The following is a 22587-nucleotide window of genomic DNA, read 5'->3' on the forward strand; positions in this document are numbered from 1 at the left end:
CAAGTGGACAATTTGTATGGTATAAATAAAAGGTCAAGTTGTGAATTCTAAAGTATGGATGAATGAATGAGCAAGCATGCAAGTGAGTTAATTGTGTGAAGAGGAAAGTGTGAGCGAATTTAGAAGGATCAAATATCCTTGAGGAGTAGCAAAGGTGTATTCAATTAGAGAGGATTTAGTGAAGAATAACAGAGATCTATAACATCAAATTTTAGTTTCATCTCATCTAGGTCACTTCATTGTTACTTTTTCATCATTATAGCAGTGATTCCTAAATGTCTTAACAGAGTTGGATTAACAACCATTTTTGTAAATCCTCTAACAAGGTGGACATTTCTATTGAATTTTTCTAAAGTCCTCTAGCAAGGCCACTCCTAGTAGGGTGATTAAATCCTTTAACAAGGTCGCAACTCATAGTTTGTTTTTGTAACCATTAACAGGGTTGGATCCTAATAGGGCTCACTTCAGAAGAGTGAAAATTGGTATCTAGTTACTTGATGGTTTTTCCCATATTAGATTTCCACATTAAATCTAGTGTCTCTTGTGTTGATTTTATTTATTTCATACATGCATGTTAAATCTTTGTGAATGCTTAATAAGTTAACATAAATCTACCAAGTTACAAAATTCTTTTGTGTGGCTACCGAGTGACACTAGCAACAAGTTTTATAAGACATCTAACTAATTTGTGGATTTGTTTTTGTGGTAACTAATTCACCCCCTAGTTACTCCATCTATATTTCCAACAATTTTTATCAGATCTTTTGGCACTTGCAGGAAAGATTTCAAGGATCTAAGCTAAAGATCAAGATGTTTCACAAGAGGGAAATTCCAAGGCTTAACATGGGTAACTTTTCTACATGGAAAGGTCTCATGAGACTGCATCTAGCTTCCATTGGAGATCCAGGATTGAAATATCTTGATGAAGAATATGTGACTCCTTCTAGTACACTATCTGTCAATGATATTGCTAAGAAGAAGACTCATAACACCATGATGATAGATATTGCATCTACTCTAAGCTATGAAGAATTTGACAATTTCAAGGACTGCAAAACTGCCTTTGAAATGTTGAACAAGCTGAAAGATATCTATGGAGGTGATGATAATGTGAGAAGATCCAAAGCAAAAAGTCTAAGAGTACAATTTGATCAGATGAGGATGAGAGAGGATGAAAACATTTCCAAATATGTTGAAAGAATCAAAGTAGTTGTCAGTGCAATCAAGGCTTCTAGAGGAGACATTTAGGAGAAAATAGTTGTAAGTAAAGTTCTTAGAACATTACTTTCCATTTATGCAATTAGAGTCTCTACAATTCAAGAAAGAAGATGTGAAGTAAATCATAAGATAAATTTAGAAGCAATAGTAGGAAGATTTACTACATTTGAGCTATATAACTATGATAACTATGTTCTAGCTTCCAAGAACATTGAGTTAGCATTTGAAGCCAAGCTTTCACACAAGGAGAAAGGCAAGAAGATAAAGGATTTTTAGTCAGAAAATGAAGAAGAATCAGAACAAAGTTCTAACAGTGATCTTGAGGAGGTTGAAGCTCTACCAGCAAGGAAATATTCTAGAGGCAAAGGAAAATACAAAGGTAAGGTTCCTTTGATCTATTTTTCATGTGAATAAATGGGAAATATTGCTGCTAGGTGGCCAAAAAAGAAAAACAAGGATGAGAAGAGAGGTCACAAGTGCAATGACAAGAAAGATTTCAAATCATTCAATTACAAAGGTAAAAAAAATATGTTTCATGGCTAAGGATTCTAATGATTTTGATGATGGTGAAGATGAAATTGTTTATATTGCTATGAAAGATAAATCTGATAATGATGAAGAAATGTCACTTATCTCTCATGTCAGAAAAAATGATACATGGATCATAGATAGTGGTTACTCTCATCATATGACTGGTGATAAAACTAAGTTTAAACATTTTGAAGACTATGATGGTGGTAGTCTAAGATTTGGTAATAATGAACCTTGTTGCATAAAAAGAAGAGGAAGAATCTCACTAACCAAAGATCTTGTATTTGATAATGTCTATTGGGTTGAAGGTCTAAAACACAATTTTTTGAGTGTGGCACAAATACTCAATATTGGATTCAAAGAATAATTCATGCATGGAAAAGAAAGATTGCTAGATGACAAAGGAAAGCTGATTGGATCAAGCATACAAACAAAAGGTAACTTGTTCTATCTTGAACTTGGTAAAAGTTCATGTTTTATTGCTCAAGTTGAATAAAGTTGGTTATGACATAGAAGGTTATGTCATGTGAACTTTGATAATCTAGTGAAAATAAGAAAATTCAAGAAAGGAAGAGGTGTTCCTAGTATAAAGAAACTTGATGTTGATCTATGCAAGAATTGTTAGATTGTTAAGATGGGAAAGACTAGTTTTAAAAATAAGAACTATCAATCTGAAGAAGTTTTAGAAATTGTGCATACTAATTTGTGTGGCCCTATTGGAATTGAAAGCTATACTAGAGAAAAGTTCTTTATTATTTTTGTTGATGATTACTTAGAATAATGACTATCATGTATTTGATAGAGAAATCTAAAACATTTGAGAATTTCAAATGGTATTTGGCTAGAGTAGAGAAGGAAATAGGGAAAATAAAGAAATGCTTGAGGTTAGAAAAAGGTGGTGAATTCATCTCCCATGAGTTCAATAACTTTTTCATTGAAAGGGGAATCAAAAGATAGATATTAGTACCTGGAACTCTCGAGAAAAATGGAATAGCTGAAAGATGTAAGAACTTTAATGATTGAAAAGAACATTGCTATCAAATATTGGAAGGAAGCTATCAACACTACAGTTCATACCTTGAACCGTGTACAACTGAAAAAGAACTCATTCAAAACCCTCTATGAGTTATAGTATGTAAATAAACCCAATGTAATGTAAGTTACCTAAAAGTATTTGGAAGTAAATGTTATATTCTAAAAGAATCTAGAGAAGGTAAATTTGATGTGAAGGGTGATGAAGAAATATTTTTGCCATATTCTTGCAAGAGTAAAGCATATAGATGTTTGAATTTGTGTAGTCACAAAGCCATAGAAAGTACACACGTGAAAGTTGATGAGTTTGCAGAAAGGACTGAAGAAGGAAGAAAAAAAGAAACTAGAAGATTATAGGAGATTTGTTTTCATTGAACTTGATACAATGCTAGATACATCTATTAATCAAGAATCTTCTACTCCTGAGTCTTCAATCACCAAGTTCTAAGAAGTTCAAATTGAGCTATAAGAACTCGAGTCACATTTAGATGCTACCGAGCCAATGCCTACAAAGTTTGAAGGACCTAAGCAATAGTTAGACCAGCTAGAACCTAAAGTTGAAGTGGAAGAAAATGAAAATACAATTTTTTGAAAAGGCAAGGAACCTATATTAGCCAAGTATGTCAGGAGAGGTCATGTAGTAGATCAAATCATTGGAGACAAATTTGAAGACACTATGATAAGAAGTAAGCTAAAAGGTACTTGTTTACTTGCTGATTTTGAACCTAGAAATGTAAAAGATGCATTAGAGAATGAAAGTTGGATTGAGGCTATGAATGAAGAGATAGAGAAAATAGAGAAGAACAAAATATGGACTCTTATACCTAGGCCTAAAGATAAGAATGTGATTGGAACTAAGTGGTTATTCAGAAATAAGTTGAATGAAGATGGTAAGGTGTCAAAAAACAAAGCTAGACTAGTATGCAAAGGATACTCTTAAGAAGAAGGAATAGACTATGGAGAGACTTTTGCTCCTATTGGAAGATTGGAAAGTGTTAGGACCTTACTTTCATATGCTACATACAAAGGATTTAAGGTATCTCAAATGGATGTCAAATTAGCATTTCTCAATGGAATATGCAATGAAGAAGTCTACATTGAATAGCCTAAAGGTTTTGTTGATCCAGACAAGAAGGACATGGTCTGCAAATTACACAAAGCATTGTATGGTCTAAAATAAGGCCCTAGAGCATGGTATGAAAGATTGCATAACTATCTTAGTCAAATTGGTTTTCAAAGAAGTAATGATAACAATAGCTTGTATATCAAGAAGGACCAGATAACAAGATTGTTTTGGCAGAAATATTTTTGGATGACACTTTGTTTATAGGAAATGAAGTTCTATGCAAAGAATTTTTGGAGAAAATGAACAAGCAATTTGAGATGTCAATGTTTGGAGAGATTAAATTCTTTGTTGGTCTTCAAATTTAGTAGAGTAAGAATGGTATCTACATCACTCAGTCTAAATACATCAAGGAGATATTGAAAAAGTTTGGTATGGAGGATTGTAAAATAGTTGGAACTCCTATGTACACTAGACTAAAGCTTACCAAGGATGATAAATAAAAGGAGGTAGATCATGCATTATATAGATCATTGATTGGAAAGTTGCAGTACGTAGTTCATACAAGGCCAAATATTGCTCTTGCAGTTGGTATTGTAGAAAGATTTTCAGAAAAACTAAGAGAAAATCACATGATGGAAATGAAAAGGGTCATGAGTTAATTGAAAGGCACTAAACATTATGGATTATGATACAAATTTGGAGGTAATTTGGATTTGAAAATGCTTACTGATGTTGATTGGGTAGGAAACATTGATGATAAGAAGAGTACAAGTGGAGGAACTTTCTTTCTTGGAAATAGGTTGATTTCTTGGACAAGTAAAAAGCAAAATTGTACATCCCAATCTACAATTGAAGCAGAGTATGTTGCAATGGTAGTAAATTATTCTAATATTTTTTGGTTCAAGCAATTATTGGAAGGCATGAAGGAGGAAATCAAAGAACCTATTGTTATGTTTTGTGACAATACAAGTGCAATCAAAATATCAAAAAATCCAGTAATGCATTAAAAAACCAAGCAAATTATAAAATATCACTTTGTCAGAGAATTAGTGTAGGATAAGGATATTAGATTGGAATATGTCCATGAAAAAGAAAAAATTTCTGACATATTCACCAAACCATTACCTAAGGATGCATTCTTGCATTTAAGAGGTAAGTTAGGGTTCATTCCCCTATCCGAGGCTCACTAAAATGAAGTTTTAGTGATGCATCAATAGGTACCAAGTTAAAAAAAAATTTCAGTTGATGTAGTATAATAATGGGAACATTGCATATGAATCAGTACTTAAGGTACATTGCTACTCATTTGGTTTGTGTTGTCTTGGGCATGTCTTGTCAAAGAGGGAGAGTATACTGTCATATCTTTCTGGAATTTGAATTTTGTTGTGGAGATTCTACTATTTGATAAGAATCTATGTAATTCTTTCATTGAGGGAGATTGTTGTATTTGAGAAGTTTGTGGAATAAAATCTAAGAGGGAGAAATATTTTGTCAGAAAAAGACTTGTTTGATGTTACAAAAATTGTCATATCAGTTATCAGATAGAGTGATGGAGGAGCATCCAGTGGTGTAAGGGCAATCCTATACCACTAAAAAAATGCTTAGAGATAGTTTCTACTTAATGTGTTTTCATTTTTGGATACCCACTTGGGTCAAATAAAGGTTCCAACTCTCATAGTTCCACTATTAGTTTTCTGGGTTAGAGTTTTATTAGTTTTTAAGCACCTTGGGATATGTGTATAATGTAGAAAATGAGTTATTTTATAATTGAGCCAAAATTATGATGAGTTAGAGGGTGTAATTTTGAGGGATTATTGTACTTGTAATTTAAAACACTCTAGAAAAATAATTAGGTCAAAAGGCTTTACAGTTAGAAAGTTATTGTAATTTTAATTTTCTTGGAGACCTCCTAAGAGTGCTTCAAAGTTAGATATGGGGCACTAAACAGCCTCATACAGGGCCAAAATTTGGGGGATGAGTGAAGCTAGTCCTTAGGGCTATAGAGCACTTCGAGAGCTTTCCAAAAATGTAAATGGTTCGTCAATCAAAGTTATGGTTCAAAAGTTATGCCTCCTAGAAGTTGAACTACCATTTTTGTATTCTTCTAATTTTACACTAACTTCTAACATGATTTTTGAAACCTTTTTTTTTTGTGGTGGATACCTACTAGCATATTCTAGAATGTATTCATAACTTTAAATCATTTGGGGCTTATTAAAGAATATTTCTGGCATTATAAAGGTAGCTCATAGTAAAGTTAGAGAGAAGGTACTATGTGGAGGATTTCTTTCTCCTGAATCATACTGGTTTAAGCCCATAGGGCATTTTCATTGATAATAATATTTCCCTTTTTCTATGTGTTCATTCTGGTCTTTGGTTGTGTCTTCATCAAGTGGTATGAGAGTAGATTTTCCTAAGTGTGTAGATAGAGTGCCGACTATGAGGTAGTTTGCACTAGAACTATGTGGTTGTGGGTTTGAGACAAGAAGATTCCTCCATGAAGGGAATGTGGTGGAATGGATGGAGTTGTTACTCCTAAGGTTAGAGCCCTCTAGAGACAAGTTCAAGCATTGTAGGAGGAGATCTGTAGAGGACTAAATGTTTCCACAGGTAATGAAAGTGAGGAAGAAAATGAAGAAGAAGAAAATATTGGATAGGAAGGGGAAGATTAAGGGGAAGTCCTAAATCAAGTAGAGGAGAATCTTTTTAGGGCCATTTCTAAGCTTGAAAAAAGACCTAAAATTGATGTGAATATTTTTTCAAGAAATCTAAACTCGGATGAGTTGATCGACTAGATCAATTAACTAGAGGAGTATTTTGAGTATGATGATATTAGGGATCTAGATAGGGTTAAGTTTGCAAAGGTCATGCCAAAATTTGGTGGCAAGAGATTGAGCTAGAAAGAAATAGAAGAGAAAAGGGGAAAATCACAAGTTGGGATTGTGTGGTGGGAAAACTAAAGAAGCAGTTCATTCCTATTGACTACGAGCTTGATTTTCTCAAGAAAATGCAAGGATTAAAGAAAGAAAGAAAATCTGTCTAGGATTATATGGAGAAATTTACTAACTTCTTATTAGGGTAGGGCATGCAGAAGCAAATAAGGAGAAGGTTGCTTGTTACCTCAGTGGGTTATGACCTAGCATTTAGGAGGAGTTAAGTCTGGTTAGAATGACTAGCATCGAAGAGGCATACTAGTCTTCCCTATGAGTCAAAGAGAAGCTAAATAAAAGGTTTGAAGGAAGGCAAAGAGGGCATGGTCAAGGAGGAAGGGGTGACAGTAGGTCATCTGGAGGCTGAAATAAGACCTAAAAGAAAAATGAAGACGTGGGTCCTAGCAAAAACCAAAGAAATTAGGGTTTCAACCCCTCCCATGATCAAAACTTTAGAGATAAGAGAGGAAGAGGTAGAGGATGTGGACAAGGATCAGGAAGAGGAGGCTTTTGTGGTACCTATTTTCATTATAATGAAGAAGGTTATTGTGCATTTGAATGCCCTGAACAACAAGGAAGGACAGATATGAGAGCTAATGGTCAAACAAAGGTTTCTCATGTGGATGAGGATGCATAGCCATCACATTCTGAGGATGCAAAAAGAGGAGAGGTTCTTGTAAATGAAAGGGTATTTCTAAGCGGTGAGACTAAACCTAGACAAAGGAGGGGTTTTTTTTGTACCAGGTGCAAGTGCGAGGATAAGTGTTATGATGTGACTATTGATGGTGGTAGCACTAACAACTTGGTGTCTAAGGAGATGGTCACTAAGCTAAAGTTGAAGAGGGAGAAAGATCCCCAACCCTATCAGATTGCTCGGGTGAAGGATGATCATAAGGTCTTGGCCAGTGAATAGTATTTAATGAACTTCAAGATTGGGAGTTACCATGATGAAGTTCTTTGTGACATTATTCCAATGGATGTTTTCCATTTATTGTTGGGAAGATTGTGGCAATTTGATAGGCATGATGTACACGATGGTCATGCAAATACATACTCTCTAACAAAGGATGGAGTTCACCACAAACTAAAGCCCTTGGTAAAAAAAAGTGAAAAGGTATGCATTAGTGCTAGAATATGTCTTGTTGATGGAAATTTTTTTTTGGATGGTATGAAACATCAGTGTATGTGTTATTCTTTGATTCTTAGAAAAGATAACAAAGGTAGTAGTGAAATTCCACCTAGAGTTTCAAGCCTATTAAGTGAGTATGGAGATGTCATCTTTGATAATGTTCTAGAAGGGTTTCCATCGATAAGGAAAATTAGTCATTAGATAGATTTAATCCCTAGAGCTAGTTTTCCTAACAAGGATACTCATAGGATGACTCCTACTAAAACTGTGGAGCTAAATAGACAAATTCAAGATCTATTGAGGAAGGGGTTGATTTGAGAGAGCTTGAGTCCATATGTAGTACCTATAGTACTAGCACCAAAGAAGGATGGAGAGTGGAGAATGTGCATAGACTCTCAAGCTATAAACAAAATAACCATCAAGTATCAGTTCCCTTTGCCAAGAATGGATGATCTTATGGACTGCTTAAGTGGGGCTCAATACTTCACAAAGATAGATCTCAAGAGTGGCTATCACCAGATATGGATATGAGAGGGAGATGAGTGGAAGACTGCATTCAAGACCAAGGAGGGTCTATATGAGTGGTTAGTCATGCCTTTTGGACTAACCAACGCACCAAGCACCTTCATGTGACTTATGAATGAGGTACTAAAGAAATTCTTGGGAAAATTTGTTATTGTCTATTTGGATGATATTTTAATTTTCAACAAGACTTTGGATGAACATTTATTGCACATTCGTAGAGTCCTTGAAAGGTTGAGGGAAGAGAAAATGTTGACTAATTTGAAGAAGTGCAGCTTTGTAAAAAAATGAGTTAGTCTACTTGGGGTTTGTTGTATGATATGAGGGTCTCAAAATGGATCTAGAGAAGGTAAAAGCCATCTTGGAATGGCCTACTCCAAGGTCTACTATTGAGGTGAGATCATTTCATGGTCTGGTTAGTTTTTACAGAAAGTTCATTAAGAATTTCAGTGACATATGTGCACCCCTGACTGAAACAATAGGGGGGGATAGGAAAGAGTTCAAGTGGACTATAGTAGTTACAAGGAGTTTTGAGTTGTTGAAAAAGAAGGTGATAGAACAACCAGTGTTGGAACTTACTAATTGTAGAAATGTGTTCCAGGTAGATTGTGATGCTAGTCATAGTGCTATTGGGGCCGTATTGAGCCAAGAAGGTAAGTCTATTGCATATTTTAGTGAAAAATTGAATGATGCAAAGAAGAAGTATTTTGTTTATGATCAGGAGTTCTATGCAATTGTTAAGGCCTTAAAGAAATGGAGGAATTATTTGTTTCTGAAAGAATTTGTCTTGTATACTAATCACTAGGCATTGCAATACCTAAATAGCCAAGGTAAATTGAACCTAAGACATTTGAAGTGGGTAAAGTTCATGCAGAGCCATACATTTGTGTTGAAACATAGAAGTGGAAGGTCTAAGAGGGTTGCAGATGCACTGAGTACGAGATAGTTGTTGCTAGGAGTAATGTAGGTTAAAGTTATTGGGTTTGATGAACTCAAGAATATGTACCCTGAGGATCTTGATTTTGTTGAAGCATGGAAGGCTTGTAAAGAACCTATTACTATAGATAGGACTAGGTGGCTAGATTATTTGATTTAGGATGGTATGTTGTTTAAGGGTAGTCAGTTATGCATTCCAAGGAGTTCCATGAGGGAAGATTTGATCAAGGAGAATCACTGTGGGGGGGATGGCAAGACACTTTGGTTGAGATAAGACCATTTCCACTCTTAGAGAACATTACTTTTTGCTTCAAATGTCACAAGATGTGAAGAATTTTGTACAGAGTTGTCAAGTATGTCAAGAAGCCTAGGGATTTAGTCACAATAGTGGACTCTATCAGCCATTTCCTATTCCATTGAAGCCATGGGAGGACATAAGTATGGATTTTATTCCTAGATTTCCAAGGACAAAAAGGGGTAATGACTCAGTATTTGTGGTGGTTGATAGGTTCTCCAAGATGGCACATTTTATTCCATGCCACAAGCCTCATGATGCTGTACATATTGTAGAATTTTCTTTTAGAGAGGTGGTGAGACTATATGGTCTCCCAAAGAGTATTGTTTCTGACAGAGATGCTAAATTTGTGGGGTATTTCTAGAGGACTTTATGGAGGAAGTTGATGATAGAATTGAAGTTCAATTCTACACATCATCCATAGATTGATGGACAAAAATAAGTGGTAAATAGAAGTCTAGGAAATTTGTTGAGGTTTTTAGTGGGAGATAAGCCTAAGGGATGGGATTTGATTCTACCATAGGAAAAATTTGCTTACAATAATTCTATAAATCAGAGTACTAGTAGATCACCATTCCAAATTGTGTATGGCAGTAGCCCAAGGACTGTACCAGACTTAAGGATGATGGAGCAAGGGGAGAGGACAAGTGCTGAGGTAGAAGAATTTGTTGAACATGTCAAGGGCCTACATGAGGAGGTCCATGCACACATTTCCAAGATGAATCAATAGTATAAAGCTAGGGTAGATCAAAGGAGGAGATATAAGGAATTCCAAGTAGGGGATCTGGTTATGGTACACTTACAAAAGGAATGGTTTCCAGTGGGTACTTACAACAAGCTGAAGATGAAGAAATTTGGCCCCTACAAAATTTTGAAGAAACATGACTCAGGAAATGCATATGAGGTGGAGTTGCCAGATGGGACTCATATTTCTTCTATCTTCAACATTGCAAACTTAACTAAATATCATGATGATGGTGTAGATGAGGGGTTGATGCTAGAGCCATGTCTAATTCCTACTTCTAAGGAGGAGATAGAAGAGATTCTAGATAGTCGTGTGGCTCAGAGTACTAGAAATAGGTAGTATGAAGAGTACCTGGTGAAGTGGAAAGGATAACCAATAGAGGACTCCACTTGGATATCAATAGCAGAGGTTGCCCATTTGGGTTTTCCTCTACCATAAAGTGACAGGGTCACTTTTCAATCTACCCGGTGTCTGATGCAGGAGCATCCAGTGGTGTAAGGGCAATCCTATATCACCCAAAAATATTCTTAGAGATAGTTTTTGTTTAATGTGGTTTCATTTTTTGATACCTATTTGTGTCAAATAAAGGTTCCAACTCTCATAGTTCCATTATTATTTTTTTGGGTTAGAGTTTTATTCATTTTTAAGCATCTTGGGATGTGTGTAAATGTAGAAAATGAGTTATTTTGTAATTGAGAAAAAATTATGATGAGTTAGAGGTTGTAATTTTGAGGGATGATTGTACTTATAATTTAAAACACTCTAGAAAAAGAATCAGGTCAAAAGGTTTTATGGTTAAAAAGTTATTGTAGTTTTAATTTTCCTAGAGACCTCCTAAGAGTGCTTCAATGTTAGATATGGGGAACTAAATAGCCCCATATAGGGTCAAAAAATGGGGGATGAGTGAAGCTGGTCCTTAGGGTTGTAGATCACTTCGAGAGCTTTTTAGAAATGTAAACAGTTCATCAATCAGAGTTACAGTTCAAAAGTAATGCCTCCCAAAAGGTGGACTACCATTTCTAGATTCTTCTAATTTGACACTAACTTCTAAATCAATTTTTGGAACCTTTTGTTTTGGTTGTGGATGCCAATTGGCATATTCTAGAATGTAGTCCTAACCCAAAATCATTTGGGGCTTATTTAAGAACATTTCTGGCATTACAAAGGTAGCTCATAATGGAGTTAGAGATAAGGTACTGCGTGGAGGATTTCTTTCTCTAGAATCATACTGTTGTAAGCGCATAGGGCATTTTCATTGGTAATAATATTTTCCCTTTTCCTATGTATTCATTTTGGTCTTTGGTTGTGTCTTCATCATAGAGTCTACCAAGCTCAGTTGGTCATCAAGGCAATTCTCAGAGTCTATCGAGCTCAGATGGTCAGCAAAGTAATTTGTACAGTCTACCAAGCATTTCTGAAAGTTACACTATGGAGATAGTTTCTACCAAGCTCACTCAAGTATTGAAGATTTTTTGTAGTAGAAGTTAGTTTTTACCAAGCTCATCAGGTCAGCGAAGGAAAGTTAGTGTTTATCGAGTTCACTCAGTCTCCAAAAGATTTTGTAGAATTCTCAATGTTTACCAAGCTTCAGTTGGTTAACATTGGAAATCATTTCTGGAGTAGTGTTTACTGAGTAGGGTTAGGAACTAAAGGATTTCATTATTTTGGGAAATGAAGTTTAATTGTTTCATGTAAAGTTTGTAACTGATTGATGTAATGATTATTGGTAGTTGTAACTTGTAAATGAGCCGACTAGACAATTTGTATGGTATAAATAAAAGGTCAAGTTGTGAATTCTAATGTATGGATGAATGAATGTGCGAGCATGCAAGTGAGTTAATTGTATGAAGAGGAAAGTGTGAGTGAATTTAGAAGAAAGATAAGATATCCTTGAGGAGTAGCAAAGGTGTATTCGATCAGAGAGGATCTAGTAAAACAAAACAAAGATCTGTAACAACAAAGTTTAGTTGCATCTCATTCAGGTCACTTCATTGTTACTTTTTCATCATTGTAGTAGTGATTCCTAAATCTCTTAATAGAGTTGGTTTAATAGCCAGTTTCATAAATCCTCTAACAAGGTGGACAGTTCTATTGAATTGTTCTAAAGTCCTCTAGCAAGGCCACTCCTAGTAGGGTGATTAAATCCTTTAACAAGGTCACACCTCATAGTGTGTTTTTGTAACCTTTAATAGGGCTCACTTTAGAAGAGTGAAAATTGGTAGCTAGTTATTTGGTGGTTTTTCCCATATTGGGTTTCCACATTAAATCTGGTGTCTCTTATTTTCATGTTATTTCTTTCATACATGCATGTTAAATCCTTGTGAATGCTTAATAAGTTAACATACATCTACTGAGTTACAACATTTTTTTTGTGTGGCTATTGAGTGACAGTACTAACAAGTTTTATAAGACATTTAAGGGATTTGTGGATTCATTCTCGTGATAATTGATTCACACCCCACACACACCCCCACCCACCCCCCCCCCCCCCCCCCCCAAGTTACTCCATCTATATTTCCAATAGTTCTCCATTGTAGTTGCCATTACATACCACTTATCTTTCAAGGTATGTTTGGAATAGTGATTGTTTTGACATGTTTAAGTTGGATCAATATAATTTAATGTTCTCATATTATCTTTACATGGTCCATGCATTCTAAAATGCATTTATTTCTCCATTCTTGTTTTTCATTGTCATAACTTGTCATTTGTCATCCAATAATGATGTTCACTATTAGTTCCTCTTTAAATCTGCATTTTCATAAAATGGTTTATACATGATTATTGATAATACATTCTCTTTCTATTGCTTCCATAACCTTAATTGGATATGTCTTGACTTGGATCAATCTAATTTAATATTCTTGTCTTTGATTTACTTATTCCATGCATTCTAAATTGTATTTCTTTCTCCAAACTTATTTTTCACTACCATAACCATCTTTTTGTTTTCCATTAATAATTTTCATTATGTCTTCCTCATAAAATCTTCTCTTATTATATTGAAATTATTGTCCTCTTAATGGTTGTACTATTTGAAAGTAATAATGATGTTTCCTTTATTTTCATATATTATCTTGTCCTTCAAAATTTTTGGGTCATTATGAGAAATATACCTCATTTTTCAAGAATTCCCTTAACTCTCAATGAAATTAAGTAAAATTTTATGTTTGAAAATAGTTGCATATTATGGTTTTCATTCTAATAGTTTTACAATCTTATTGTAAATACAAGAAATCAATGAAGAATAACAAATGTACCTAGAGGGGCATCTACCTCAACACCTAAGACATCAAAAATATCTTTAGTCACCACAAAAGGGATTCAAGAAGTTACAATCTTGCTCTCCTCTAATGGAAATGTTTTGAAAGATGAAATGAGTATAAAATTTTATCACTTTATTTATCATCATATAGTGTATTTATTTGGCAATACAATTCAGATGGATTGGAGAAAATAGGCCAATTATAACAAAGATCAACTTTTCAAAGATGTAATATTAGCATTTGGAAATCTTGGTTTCAATTAGGAATTTATTTTGAATATTGCAAGAAAATACATTCATTCTAAAAGAGATAATCGAAGGTCCATGTTGACAAAGGATTTGAAATATCCTCACCCAACTTGGATCAGAGACCAAGTGACATGGGATGAACTTATCAAAGATGCCAAATTCAAGAGGAAATAATACAATAGTTCAAACTATTGGCCATCTACATGAGAAGGATCTACAAGATGTCTTCAAGATACATCAAAAGCAACCCAAGATAGGGTGTCAAGTATTAGATCCCATAAATTAGGATCTAGTGGATACAATAGTATTCATGGTGGCTTAGCACGCAAATATTTTTATCTTTAGTATTTTCTATTTTATAAAAAAATATGATAAACTTAGGTATTGATTATATCTTTTGAGTTAATGTACCTTAAAAATATGATTATATTTATTTATTTAGATTCACCAATTTCAAAAGGAAACTTCTTAGGACTTAAAATATTCCTTATTACATGGTTCCGAAGGCCTTTGACAATACTTGCTAGACCATGGGGAGAAATTAGTCACTGGCCTTGAATTTGAGGCAAACTCTTATGGTATTCTATGGCATGTAATAATTTAATTATGGGTATTATATTTTTTTAATAAGTTGAATTGTCTTGTGTATAGGAAGCTCAAAAATATACTCATCAAGCAGTAAGAACAAAGAGGACCTAGAGGAACATGCTGAAATTTTTGCTGCACATAATGATTCAACTAGTTTTCCTAAACTTCAGCAAGAAACCATTCTTGAATTTCAACAAGTTGGTAAAAACAATAATAGTGAGGGTGTTCAATTGTATGAGAAATACATACTCACAATTACAATAGTACCTTGAAGAAAGAGGACACAAAGGAAGAGGATGGAGTAAAGTTAATGTTGAATTTGAAAACTAGGTATGTAGTAAGAAGTTAATAAAATCTATAAGTTTTGGATTCTTCAAGACTCCTTGGACTTGAAGAAAAACTTTGTTTTTGTTGTTACAATATTTTTTTAATGTTTTTTTCTTTGAACCTTTATTGAGGTATGCTTTATAATAAGCCCTCTTTTCTACTTTTGTTTTCTATTGTTCATGAATGGATTGTTGCTCCTTTCAAATAAATTATTATTCATTAGCAAATAAAAACTACTATATTTTCATTCTTCTTATCTCTCTCTTCAAAAAAATCATTAGTCTTCTCATCTAAAAATTATTATATCGTCTTTAGTTTAGAGTACTAGAGAAACATGGAGAATATGAAATGTTGTTGGGGTATTGCATCTTCAAGTGGCCACTGACAATTCCAGAATGAAAAAAATGTTTTCTTCTAATTTTACGAATAAGGGATGGATCATACTTTTCCAAACATGCCTTATTATAGTCTATTTTTGAGTCCTTTATCTTTTGACCATTTCATACATGTTGATGCTTCTAGCAATGAGGCTCAGTCTCAAATACATATTATATGTACTTTTTCAAGATTGTTTTGTTACATATGTATGCTTACTAACTCATATCTACAACTCTGATCAATTATTTTGCTTTGTAATGGTAGGCCATTGGAGTATGTGATTATCATGGTAGCATATCTCTAGACACAGTGCTCAAGTATGATATACATGCTTTTATTTCAAAATATTATACTGTAAATTATATAATTTTTAATTTATGTACTTTGTAATTCATGTATATATAATTTTGACTGGAGATTTATGTTCCCATTATTTTAGGATGAAGTCGCCATGAGAATTGGGGGGACTATAGGAATAAGTCATATGGAGGTGCATACATCATCCTTTGAGGTCAGTATTGTTATTTATACATAGTCTATTGTAATCTTTATTATATTTATAAAATTGATGTATTCTATTATAGGACCTCACCACTGCCACATTTGCTAGCTACATGATAGTGCACCTCCTCTTGTTACAAAGGGATACCTATCTCACATGTTATTATTTTAAATAAGTTATAAATATTTAATTTTATTTGTAAGCTAGATTTTGAAACCCATTTTAATTAATCATGTACATATTGTCTTCTCAAGTGTGAGGCCTCGCCCTAACCCATCGTAGCATAGTTGATACATTATCATTTTGATACTCATGACTCGATATGTCGAGACACTATTTGATGCACTTAACATTATTATGATATTTTATGATATGTGATGCTTTACTTTTAGATATTTTATTTCATCATTTAATGCTTTATGAACATGTATAATGATGAAGTAAATGAATGCAGAACTAACACTTTGATTATGCAATTTCTAATGGTCAAAATATGAGTAGAATGAGATAAAGAACTGATTATTAGAAAGATGGATGTTTTAAATTTATATGATTTTCCTAATACATAATTTACATATATGCATGTGATTTTTTGAACTACTGATGTGTGCAATGAGTGTGTAGGATATTTAGTCAAGAAACCTATGGAAAGATGGAACTAAACCCCTTGCTAATTTGTGCTAATTTGCATTGTTTTTTTTTTAAAGGTTGTTAGATGGTTTTACCATTTTCTCCTTGATTTTAATTGGTTCCTATTAAGTCTTTAAGGCCTAAAAACATTAAATCTAAGTACCTATCATGCCCAAACTACGAGGGCAAAAACACACACTTTTTTTTTTTTTACTCAAACACTAATTTTATTGGCAAACCTAATTCAAAGGCTTAGCCGGGAAAGAACCAGGAAGAAAAATTGGCTTTGTTGTCATTTACAACAAAGTTTGAAAAACCAATTTACATAGGATATCAATTCCAATTACAACAATTTAATTGAATTTTCTTCATGACCGTCATCAAGGGATTCATAACGATTTTTGCGACACATTTTAAGAACCATGGAGGGGACAGAATCTGATCAGGTGACCAAAAAAAAATGACCAAGAACAATTCAAACATGCATATATTCATACAAGGTTTTCACAATAAGATCCACAATGAATCAACACTAGGGAAAGGTGGATTCTTCCAACAGGAGAAGTCAAGCACAACACCAAATCAGATGCCCAATCGGGGCTATTAACCAAAAACTTTCATTTTTCCATTTAAACATGCCATACTCATACAAGGTTTTTGCTAATGGGTAGGGGCCCATAACACCCTACCTTCTCTCCCTCTTCTCATCCTGAGAAGAGACTCTACATTGGTTGGAGTCCAACTAAATAGACCTTTCCTGAAATTGGTCACTTCTGCCCTCTCCAAGGGTGAGTAATACCAAAACACCCATGCAAGAAATATCTTCAAATTGCAACATAAACATGAAAGGAAATCATCCACAATAAAATAATTTTCAAATCTTTCCAACATACCCACAAACATACAAACATTGAAACAACAACAAGGTAGCATAAGCATGAAATAAACATGAAAACTGAATAAGGGAGATGACAATTTCCTACCTTCACAAAGAGGTAATGGAAATTAAAAAGTTTGAGTAGAGTTTCCACTTCCTCCTTCAATCTCCAAAAGCTCCTCTCTAAATGTAGAGATTGGGTAACAACCTCCACAAGTCCAAGAAGGGCCTCTAACTAAGCCTCAAACTCAACCACCAAAAGGAGCAATAAATACTTCCACCCACTAGCAATTCTAGAAACTCCTAACTCAACCCACACTAGGGTTAAACACTAAGTGGAGGTGAGGTGACTCAAGATAACCACTTGCAATTTTTGCGCAATGGAAAAATGAGACTTTTTGAGTGACCTCAAAAGTCAATAAAAGGGGCTTAGGAGTTGGAAAAGACCCCTAACCCATGCCCATACCCTTTGGGTATAATTATTTCATGTTTTAAGCCTTAGGAAAAAGGTTTAGAGCCAAAGAAAATCTAGGAATAAAATAGGAACTTCTAACAACTCTAACATGCAGATTAAGAACTAATCCGGATTAAGGGATGACTAACCTCGATCAAGAACCCAAAAAGCAAACTGAAGAACATAACCAATTTATGAGTGTCAAATGACACTAACAGAACATAATTACAAATGTTACAATCCACTAAACATAGAAAAATACATACATACATCTCACAATACAATACATGAATTACGGACAACAAGGTTTCCAAAATTAGCACATAGAGATCAATTTTGGTCCTCCGTAGGGTTTCTCAGCTAAATATCTGCACACTCATTGCACACATCAGTAGTCCCACAAAAATCACATGTACATATATGTATACATATCAAAATTCACATAAATTAAAACATACATCAATAAGGGTTTCATCATCCTACTTAATTCTTGTCCATTTAAAATCTCTTAAATCAAAGTCTCAATCCCACATTTACTGATTTCATCAACATACATATACATGAAACATTAAATGAAAAACATCTATATATCTGAAATTAACATCACACAACATGAAATAGTATAGTATGTTCTAAGCATCAGATAATGTCTCAACATCTTGAGTCATGAATATCAAAATAATAGTAATTTATCACTATGATACGATGGGCCAGGGTGAGGCTTTACATCCTCCCCCACTAGGCATGAAATTCCTCTTGGAGTTCATCAAAAAGGTACGGGTACTAAGATCGCATCTACGTTGCATCCTCCCATGAAGCTATGACCTCATCATAATAGTCCCACTGGACCCTAACTTGGTCCAGCTCTCGGCCTCGAAGTGCTAGGGTTCGTCGGGCAATAATGCAGATAGGCTCCAGTGCTAGCTGTCCATCTAACTCAACCTGTAAAGCATCCCAATCTATGATATGAGACTCATCATAAATGTATCCTCTAAGTACTAAAATATGAAACACATCATGGATGCGTGACAGGCTAGGTGGCAAAGCTAAATAGTATGCAACAGGTCCTATCCTCTCTAGGATCTTGAATGGCCCAACAAATCAGGGTGCCAACTTAGAGCCCTTTTCAAATTGAATCAAACTCTTGTGTGGTTGCACCCTCAAAAACACTCTATCACCAACCTGATACTCTCAATCTGACCTCTTCGCATTAGCATACTTCTTCTGCCTATCTTGTGCCTCCCTCAGGCGCTATTTAATCAAGGTCACCTGCTGCTCCATCTCCTTTACTAACTGGGGACCAATAGATACTTGATCCTCGATCCTATCCCAACTCAAAGGTGTCCTGCATGGTCTCATGTAAAAGGCCTAATAAGGCGGCATACCTATGGAAGAATGGTGCCCATTGTTATAGGAAAACTTAACAAGATGTAGGTATTCCTCCCATTTGACCTGATGGTCCATCATGTACATACGTAGCATGTCCTTCAAAACTTGATTCAATCACTCGGTCTAGCCATCAATCTAAGGATGGTACGCTGTACTAAAATTGAGCTTGGTGCCCAAAGCTGATTGCAACTCTTTCCAAAATGAAGAAGTGAAAAAACAGTCTAGATATCAGAGATGATCCTATAGGGAACACCATGAAGTCTAACAATGTCCTGCAAGAACACCTAAGCTATATCTTGTGCTATGAATGTAGTATGTAGGGGTGAGAAATGGGCAACCTTGGTCAATGTGTCAACTATCACCAAAATGGCATCATGGAGATGAGATGAGATAGGAAGACCAATAATGAAATCCATAGATATAGTGTCCTATTTCCACACTGCTATCTCATGCGGCTGGAGAAGCCCACTAGGATGATGATGCTCTGCCTTAACCCTTTGGTACTCAAGGCATCTCACAACTATGCTAGCAATCTACACTCTCATGCCTGGCCAATGATACAACTACCTCAAATCTACATGTAACTTCATAACACCAGGGTGCACTACATAAGGTGCTCTGTGAGCCTCAAGTACAATGAGCTCACACAAACCCCCAATGGAAGGTACATACATACATCCCCTATGATGCAAAAGTCCATTGAACTCCAAGGAATACTCTGCAAACTTCCCTTCCAAGGGTCTCTAAGAATGTACTAACTAACTAGCTTCTGCATAAAGCTCATCAATTGGTAAGTGCTGTAAGATCCGCTCTCTCAAGTCAGTGCAAGTAGTCATAGATGAAAGGTCATGGTGCTTTCTACTTAAAGTATCTACAACCACATTCTCCTTTTCCTTAATGTAATGTACATCAAAATCATACTCACACAAAAACTCCATCCACCTTCTTTGCCTAGTATTAAGGTTTGGCTAAGAAAATATGTACTGCAAGCTCTGGTGATCGGAATGAAGCTTGAATCTATGACCCAGAAGGAAATGTCGCCATCTCACCAAGGCATGAACCATTGCCACTATTTCTAGGTCGTGAGTAGGATAATTGAGTTCACGAGTCTTCAACTTACTAGACTCAAAGGAAATAGGTCGTCCTTCCTGCATAAGGACTGCCCCTAATCCATCTAAAGATGCATCGGTGCACACCACAAAATCTACTATAGGATCTAGTAATCCAAGAATCGGTGCACTCATGAGGGCTTTCTTGAGCTCTAGAAAAGCTCTACCACACTTCTCTGTCCACTCAAACTTCTTCCCCTTTTTCTAAAGAGATGTGATGGGGTGTGCCAATCTAGAAATTCTGAAAATGAAATGTCGGTAATATCCTGCTAGCCCCATAAAGCTCCTCACTTTAGTAACACTGGTGGGTGTTGGCCAATCCATGATAGCCCTAATCTTTGATGGGTCTACTGAGACTCCATCACCTAATATGACATGACCCAAATAATGTATCTCAGGTCTGAAGAATGCACACTTTGACAAGCTGCCAAACAACTGATTCTCTCTCAACTTTTGCAATACATGTCTTAGGTGCTCTTCATGCTCTCTCTCATCATGAGAATAAATTAGAATGTCATCAAGAAACACAACCACAAAATTATTCAAAAAGGTATAGAATACTCCATTCATGAGGGTCATGAATACAACTGGAGCATTTGTGAGGCCAAACGGTACCACGATAAACTTGTAATGACCATATCTAGTACGAAAAGCTATTTTGGGGTTATCACTAGCCACAATCCTCAACTAATGATAACTCGACTTCAAATCAATCTTTAAAAATACTCGGTCACCTTGCAATTGATCAAAGAGATCATCAATTCTAGGAAGAGGATATCGATTCTTGATGGTCACTTTGTTCAATTGTCGATAGTCAATACACAACCTAAGTGATCCATCCTTCTTCTTAACGAAGATCACCGGTGCACCCCAAGGTGACACACTAGGTTGAATATGCCCCTTCTCTAAGAGTTCCTCTAACTGAGCCTTTAGCTCACTAAGCTCATGAGTAGTCATCTTGTATGGTGCTCTCAAAACTAGCTCGACTCCTGACACAAGGTCTATGTGAAAATCTACTACTCGAGGTGGAGGTATACCAGGAAGCTCTGAAGGAAACACATCTGAAAACTCCTGAAGGATTGGAAAATCATCAAGGGATGGCTCCCTCTTTGAATCTTCCTCTCTATCACTAATAGTGATAGTAAACAACTGACAACCCTTTCTCATGCATCGTCTAAGCTGCATAGCAAAAATCATACGAAGGGACATTAGCCTCTTCACTCTGAAGATCTCCCTAGAGATACCATCATTATCCACACATTCCACCCTCTTCTTTTGACAATCCATCTTGGCACTATGGGCATAAAGCCAATCTATTCCAAGAACAAAATCATAAGAACCTAGAGGGGTAATGCGTAGATCAGTCCTAGTGGACATGTCACCAATCTGCATCTAACAACTCCGCACCATGGAACTAACTAACACTCTAGCTCTTGAGGCTAACTCTACTTCCCAACTAACATCCTATCTAACTGCCACTAGCCCACAATGCTCCACCACAAATAGAGATATAAAAGAGTTAGTAGCCCCAGAATCAAATAAAATGGCAACCATATAGCCCTGTATAATACCTGTAGCCTCGATAACTGTGGCCTGATGCTCAACCTGGCCATTGTCAACTGCTGCAAAAACTCTATGGGATCTACCCATCTCACCAACTGTCAGCTCTAAAAAAACCCTGCTCTGGCCACTGGATGCCTATCCCTATGGACACTCCCTAGCTATATGACCCATGCAACCAGAAGTGTAGCATGGTCCATGAGTATAAGATCGTGCACCCTGTGACCCAAACTACTGCGGGCCTCTTGACCTGCTAGATCCGTTGTATCCACCCCTAGAAGACTGTTGAGTCTTCATTGACTGAGACTGTGGGGCCTGTACCTTCTGATCCTGCCTAGGACCTTATGACTACCACTACTTGGGCTTGGAGCCCTGATAACCCTGAGAAGGTTTCTATTGCTTATGCTGCTAGGGTTTTGGCTGCTGAGACTGTTGGCCCTTAGAGGATCGTACTGTATAGTTCTGATTCCCTTTCCAAGGGGGTTTTTGCTGAGAAGAGTTTTGGTTCTGAGACCAATCTCGTGACTCCTACCTACCTCAAGTGTCCTCAACAACTAGTCTTATCTCCACTGCCTATCTAAATGTGGTAGGGAAGGCCATCCGAACTGGGCCCTGAAGAGAGAAATTTAGCCCCATGATAAAGCGATTGATGCAGGAGCATCTAGAGGTATAAGGGCAATCATGTGTCACCCAAAAAAATGTACTTAGACTTAGTTTCTGTTTTATGTCTTTACATTTTTGGATACCAATTTGGCTCAAATAAAGGTTCCAACTCTCATAGTTCAACTATCAGTGTGTTTGAAAATCCCAAAAAAATAGGAGCATTTATTTGGGCCATCATTTCGATAAACTAGA

Source organism: Cupressus sempervirens, chromosome 3 (genome assembly GCF_028749045.1).
Source record: "Cupressus sempervirens isolate cs-2001-9-10 chromosome 3, ASM2874904v1, whole genome shotgun sequence".
NCBI classification, from domain to species: domain Eukaryota; kingdom Viridiplantae; phylum Streptophyta; class Pinopsida; order Cupressales; family Cupressaceae; genus Cupressus; species Cupressus sempervirens.